This window comes from Primulina huaijiensis, chromosome 3 (assembly GCF_012295235.1).
Source record: "Primulina huaijiensis isolate GDHJ02 chromosome 3, ASM1229523v2, whole genome shotgun sequence".
Lineage (NCBI taxonomy): Eukaryota > Viridiplantae > Streptophyta > Magnoliopsida > Lamiales > Gesneriaceae > Primulina > Primulina huaijiensis.
This window is the reverse complement of record NC_133308.1, coordinates 20,887,142-20,894,268: the sequence shown is the minus strand read 5'-3', so window position 1 is coordinate 20,894,268 and position 7,127 is coordinate 20,887,142. Positions and strand designations below refer to the sequence as shown.

At 34.0% G+C, this 7,127-nt stretch overlaps 1 pseudogene; it reads left to right on the top strand.

Annotated features, from left to right (window-relative positions):
- The first annotated feature begins 3,516 nt into the window (after positions 1-3,516).
- LOC140973662 (methylthioribose kinase-like) lies at positions 3,517-6,686 on the top strand (annotated as a pseudogene).
- The last annotated feature ends 441 nt before the right edge of the window (positions 6,687-7,127 follow it).

Sequence of the window (7,127 nt, the reverse complement as noted above, 5' to 3'; positions counted from 1 at the left end):
ATGATACGAAAATATATCAGTGATAAAATATATTAGAAATAAAATAATTTATAAATGTAATTAATTATAGGAAAAATCGTTTTTTTGGTCATCTATATTTGTCTTGTTGAGTTTTTGGTCATCTATAATGTTAGATGTTGGTTTTAGTTCGCGATCTTTGTTTTTTTTTTTTTACGTGACGTCGATGAAACATCAATACAATATTCATGGCATTGCTCCTGTAGTGTCACATCTAGAGCTATCAAACGGGCCGACCAATGCAACCGCGTCGTGGACTGCCATCAAACGGGCCAACAATTATATTTTGTATAAAAAATCATATATCCTAATAATATGAATAACATAAATAAAAATTTAATTAAAAAAATAATGTAACACATCAAATACTTGTTTTAAGTTTCTAAAAATACATGTTTAAAAATAAATGTCTTTATGCAACAATTCAAAAACAATTTATGAAACATTAAAAATTTATTTTTCAAAAGAATTGGTGGGCTGGCGCATGGCAGCCTGACGGCTCTAATGACCACATCGGTAAAAAAACGCAAACGACAAAATTAACAAAAATATAGTTTTCCTCTAATCATATGATGTTTGGTGTATATGCCAAGTGTTGGCCTCAAATTTAAATTTAATCCGACCTTTAAAGAAAAAGAATGACCAGATTTTTTTTTTAGTAAACAATGACCAGATTTAATGTATCAGCAGTGCATGAGAATGAGAGATTGACCCAAGAATCTCATTCCTTTACGCCTTTGTGGCGGCTTTACCACATAAGTCGCTAGCCCCCGTTCAAAATGCTCTGGGCTAATTTAAAAAGTATGAGTGAGATAGAAAGTTTTTAAAAAATAAGAACTCTGACTTTGTATTTTAAGAAACAAGTAGTTGACTTTTGATTGTTATATTAACTGTAATTAAATTTTTTAACTTAATTAATTCTCTTCTTCTCTTTCTTCTCAGTCGACACACATCTTCTTCCAATTAAAATTTACGAGTCATCTACCCCTTCTTCCCCAAATCGTGATCTGTCGACCCCAAACCAATTTAGTCGACCCGAAATCTACTTTGAGAAAAAGTAAGAGTCCACCCAGAAACTAAGTATTATGGGTCGACCAAGATTAATTTTCTTGGTCGACCAAAATTTTATTGGTCGACCAAGAATTCTTCTTAGTCAACCCATAATTACCTGGTGTGTCACGCTTGTTTTTTTTATATTAATTTTTGTCTATTCTAATTATCTTATTCTTTTAGTTTTTGTTGAAATCGAAATTTAAAAGATCAATACAATGTCCAATAATTAAAATATTAATACAATGTCTAATGATTATAAAACATGTTACAATCTAAAAAATATCTGAACTCATATACAAAAACAATCATTGTGTCGACCCAAACTTGGTCGATGTTGGGTAGACCCCCAAGCAAAAGCTTTGGTCGACCAAGCAATTTGGGTAGACCAACCTTGCAATTTGGGTAGAGGTTGGTCTACCCAAATTGCTTGGTCTACCCTGCTTTGGTTTAGTCTATCCATGGCCGACCAAAGCAATTTGGGACCCAGGCAAGACCAAAATTTTGGTCGACCCAAACAGAACAACAAGTGTCGACCCAAAAAAACAAGGTCTACTTTGTGTCGACCCAGCTAAATATGTGATTTATATGTTAAAACATGTAATATTATATAGCATATTTGTGAAATTGTGATTCATATGTTAAAACATGTAACATAGTTGTGAAATTGTGATTCATATGTTAAAACATCATGTAACATATTTGGTTGTGAAATTGTGATTCATATGTTAAAACATGAAACATAATTGTGAAATTGTGATTCATATGTTAAAACATATAAAATATTGTGAAATTATGATTCGTATGTTAAAACATATAAAATAATTGTGAAATTGTGACTCATATATCAAAACACATGTAACATAGTTGTGAAATTATGACTCATATGTCATAACATGTAACATAATCATGTAACATTATAACATGTGAAATTGTGATTCATATGTCAAAACATGTAAAATAGTTGTGAAATTGTGATTCATATGTTAAAACAACATGTAACATAGTTGGTTGTGAAATTGCGATTCATATGTTAAAATATGTAACCTAGTTGTGAAATTGTGATTCATATGTTAAAAGATATAACATAATTGTGAAATTATGATTCATATGTTAAAACATATAACATAATTGTGAAATTGTGGCTCATATGTCAAAACACATGTAATATAGTTGTGAAATTGTGACTCATATGTCATAACATGTAACATAATCATGTAACATTATAGAACATACTTGTGAAATTATGTGATTCATATGTTAAAAACATGCAACATTGGTCAAAATTTTGTAATTATCCGTCAAAATTAAGTAATTATCGGTCATATTTGTCAAATCTATGGATTCATGTGTTAGAAAAAGAGTCGACCCAAAAACAACCTTGGTCAACCCAGAGATCAACAGGGTCGACCCAAAGATCAACATGGATCAACAAGGTCGACCCAGAAGCAATATGGTCGACCCAGAAATCACCATGGTCGACCCAAAAATTGACCACAACAAAATTCCACCATAAATACTTAAATCGAAATTAAAAAGATCAATACAATGTCCAATAATTAAAAGATCAATGCAATGTCTAATGATTATGAAACATAAATATTTGAATTCAGATACAAAAACAATCATTGGGTCGACCAAAACTTTATCGATGTTGGATCGACAAGTGCCAGCAAGGTCGACCAAAGCAATTTGTTGGTCTATCACAAAATTGCTTTGATCGACCAAAGCAATTTGGGTAGACCACATGGCTTGGTCGACCAAAGCAGGGTAGACCATTTGCTTTGGTCGACCCAAGCATCTTTTGCTTGGGTTGACCAGATGCTTGAGTCGACCAAATTAATTTGAGACCCAAGCAAGACCAAAATTTTGGTCGACCCAAAAATCAACATAGGTCGACCTTGAGATCAACAGGGTCGATCAAAAAATCAACATGATCGACCTAGAAATGGTCAACATGATTGACCCAGAATCAATGGTCAACCAAAAAACATTGGGTCGACCAAGGGCACTTGTCGACCCAGGTAGACTCTTGTCGACCCAGTTTTAGGTCTACCAACCAAAAGTTTGGTTGGCAGACCCAAAATCTTGCTTGGTAGACCCAAAACTTGGGAGTTTTGGATCAACTAACCCAAACTTGCTTGGAAAGGGCACTTGTCGACACAGTTTTGTGAAGAGAAGCCCTTCACAATTGTGAAGAGCTTGGGTCTTTGGGTCTCGGCAGGAGACCCAAAATTGTGAAGAGCTTGGGTACCTCGACCCAAGCAGTATTTTTTTTATTAAAAAAATATTTTTTAAAAAGGTAAAATCTAAATAACTAATTAATGACTTAATAAATGAACTCACCTAATTAACAACAGTCAACTCCATTTTTTTGATTTAAAAAAGTCAAAATCCCTTTTATTTAATTAAATTTAAAATGACTCGTATATTTTTTATTGTCGGAAATCTTAACTTCGTCTACATCGTTATTGCTCCAGCTGGTTCTTTTGTCATCAAGCAGGTAGGAAGTGATTGCTATGATGCTCTAGCCGACCTGAGATTTTTTTTATGTTTGAGGCGAACAAAAAAAAATGGTGTCGTTAAAAAGCTTAACATTGATATGTTTTCTCATCTATAAATATGATAATATAAATAACATGAATTCTAGAATAAAAGATATACAAAATATATAATCCAAAAACAATGTCATAAATAAATATTGATAAAATCATGACCATTCAAACAAAACATGAAATACATGTTTCGAACTAGTATATAGTCACTTAAATAATGCTTATCTCGCAGTTTTTAAAGCGAAAATATGGATTAAGTTTGCATAATAAATTATATCAATCACTTTTTCTTAACCAAAAACATAGTCAAGTGGCTTTTTTGAGAACTATTTCATCTTGTTTGAACTGGTTAAAAATATCTGCAGGCTCTTCCTTATATTCGTTGCATAGGGGAGTCATGGCCTATGACAAAGGAGCGTGCCTATTTTGAAGCATCAACTTTGCAAGAACATGGTCGTTGGTGTCCTGATCATGTTCCTGAAGTTTATCATTTTGACCAGACAATGTGTCTGATCGGAATGCGATACTAGAGCCACCACATATAATCTTAAGAAAAGGATTGATAGCTGGGATTAAGTACCCGTTACTTGCTGAACACATGTCTGAATATATGGCCAAAACATTGTTCTATACTTCCTTACTTTATCTGACCACCACCAATCATAAAAGTGCAGGCAAGCCATTGAACAACCATGGAATTGATTTTATCATCTGGTTATGTTATACATGCATCTTAATTGCGTACTCCGTATTTGAAAGTATTCCTTTTGATGACTATTTTAGACAGTCATGGAAGGACTGACATAATAATGGTCATTAAAAAAAAAGGTTATGCTAATAAGGTCAACTTAACTAAATATATAAGGCTTCATGCTGAGAGTTTTGAACTTGTTTATGGCTTTGATATTCATCCATTTGATTTTTGTCATTATTTCAATAGAACTGTAATTTGCCCTGTGAATTCAAATTTAACTGTGGTGAAATGCTTGGATTATGTAACAATTTTTTCCACTTCATTGACAGTTGCGAAGTATTGTGTAAACATACTGAACAGGTTGTTTTTTCTGACCCCTACAAAGTGTCCGAGTATAACTGGTGGACAACCCCTTACCTTGATGCTGATGCTGAGGCAGTTCGGGGGGATAACATTTTGAAACTTGAAATCGCTGAGCTGAAATCCAAGTAAAATGCATAATTGGATACGGCTTCTTCGTATTTATTGTAATTCGTCTGCCTTTTGCTTTATGACGTGATACAAAATGTTTGTTTCTTATTTGGCATCTTTCCCATTCAGATTCTCTGAAAGAATCCAAGCTCTTATACATGGTGATCTACATACTGGTTCTGTCATGGTTACCACTGAATCAACTCAAGTTATAGATCCCGAGTTTTCTTTCTATGGACCTATGGGATTTGATGTAGGAGCATTTATTGGAAACCTGATTTTAGCTTATTTTGCACAAGATGGACATTCAAAAGAGGGGGCTGATCGAAAAGTATGTTCTGTCTCTATGGTCCTATCAAAACCAATATTTCGGTCTTATTTCTACATATTATATCAATTTTGTATTGTCTTTTATGTCAGTTTTTTGGTATTTTTGTGTACATATGTCGTTTTCTGATTCTTTGGGGTTTATTAGTTTGCACGTTTATTCTGTTCCCTTCATCTGTTTCTTGAACACCTGAAAGTACATTTTTTGTCCTGGGGTTTAGCATTGTTTCTCTTTTTTGGGATGGATGATCTTGTGAGAAATAATTTTCAATCAAGTATTGTTAGTTACATCTGGTCTATGGTTGGTACTGAGCCATGGAAGATGGGGATTATGCCGGTAATTAATATTAAAATCGTGAATGTAAGTAACTTTAAGATGGCTTTGCTTCTTATAAGTCACACTTTTGATCTAAAATAAGGCGAGGTTGCTTCTGTTGAAAATGTAGGCATTGACTTTTTATTACTTCTGCCAACAGAAAACAAGGTTTAACAAAAACACTACTCTTTCCGCGAGGGAAGCATGGAGAAATTTTTGTTTACTTTTTGATTGCGGGTTTAGTTTTTGACGAATGCACCCTTCACAAAATATGATGTTCGTCAGAATAATTTTGTGAGCATTACACATTCTCTAGCATAATAGGATGATAACTTGATCTACATGATTTAAATCAGCTGTACAAAGTGTGGATTTTGAAGACAATCTCAGAGACTTGGAACCTCTTCCACACGAAGTTCACTGCACTTTGGGATAAACACAAGGATGGTCCTGGTGAAGCTTATCTCCCAGAAATTTATAATAATCTAGACCTCCAGCTCCTGATAAAGAAAAAATCTATGGATGATCTTTTCCACGACACTCTAGGATTCGGTGCTGCCAAAATGATCCGGTTAGATAAAAACCATTCCTTTTTCATGAATGTAGTCTTTTCTTCTTTTTTTGAGCTTTCAGACTTCTTAATCTGTCAGAAAAGCACAAGAACATCTATGTTAAACAGGACATGTTCTAAAGTTATCTTGAAATATTTGAGCAGTTGAATATGCAAATTTTTGTTGCCAATTTCCTATGTATGCCTGGTTTTTTAGAGTCGAATTGACCTGAGAGGCTTCTGGTTGATGTACAGGAGGATTGTTGGTGTAGCTCACGTCGAAGACTTTGAATCGATCAAAGAGGCCAACAAAAGAGCAGATTGTGAGCGCAAAGCTCTAAATTTTGCCAAGACTCTGCTCAAGGACAGGAGGCAATTCCGCAATATAAAGGAAGTTGTTTCAGCTATCGAGCTACTCGACATATCCTAAGTTCTTTTGTCCAGTAGTTAATGATTTACACGCACTCTTTTTCATCAGTATTCTCTTAATGTACTTTTTACTTGTAGGTTCTGATTGTTGACGCTTGCATACCATATGTAGACTGATATACATAGAACATAATTACATATGATTAATACATATATTTGGAGGTGAATTTTAGTGGTTAGATCTGTTTCTTTATGCATCTTGTAGACTGTTGAGTAGCATTCAACTCGGTTCGAACTTAATGGTACACAACCGGCTGGCCCGGACGGCGAGAGAGTCCACCGCCTCGCGCACAGGTCAGGGGAGGGCTCAAGATTTTAAAAAAAATCAACTGTTGCATTCATTTTATGAGTATTACGTAGGGTTGTCAAATGATTGGTGGTTCATTTTATGCATCTGGAAGAATTACAAAATTTTATAATTCTATACTCGTAAATATATCTAGAACAGATTTTTGTGAGACGGTCTCACGAATCTTTATCTGTGAGACGGGTCGACCCTATCGATATTCACAATAAAAAGTAATACTCTTAGCATAAAAAGTAATAATTTTTCATGGATGACCAAAATAAGATATATGTCTCACAAAATACGACCTGTAAGAGCGTCTCACACAAATTTTTATCATATATCTAATGCAGATTGAAGAGTTGATGAATGTACCAAAACAGAACAAACTGTTCCTATTTACGATTTTTTACTTAAAAACTCTAGCCCTG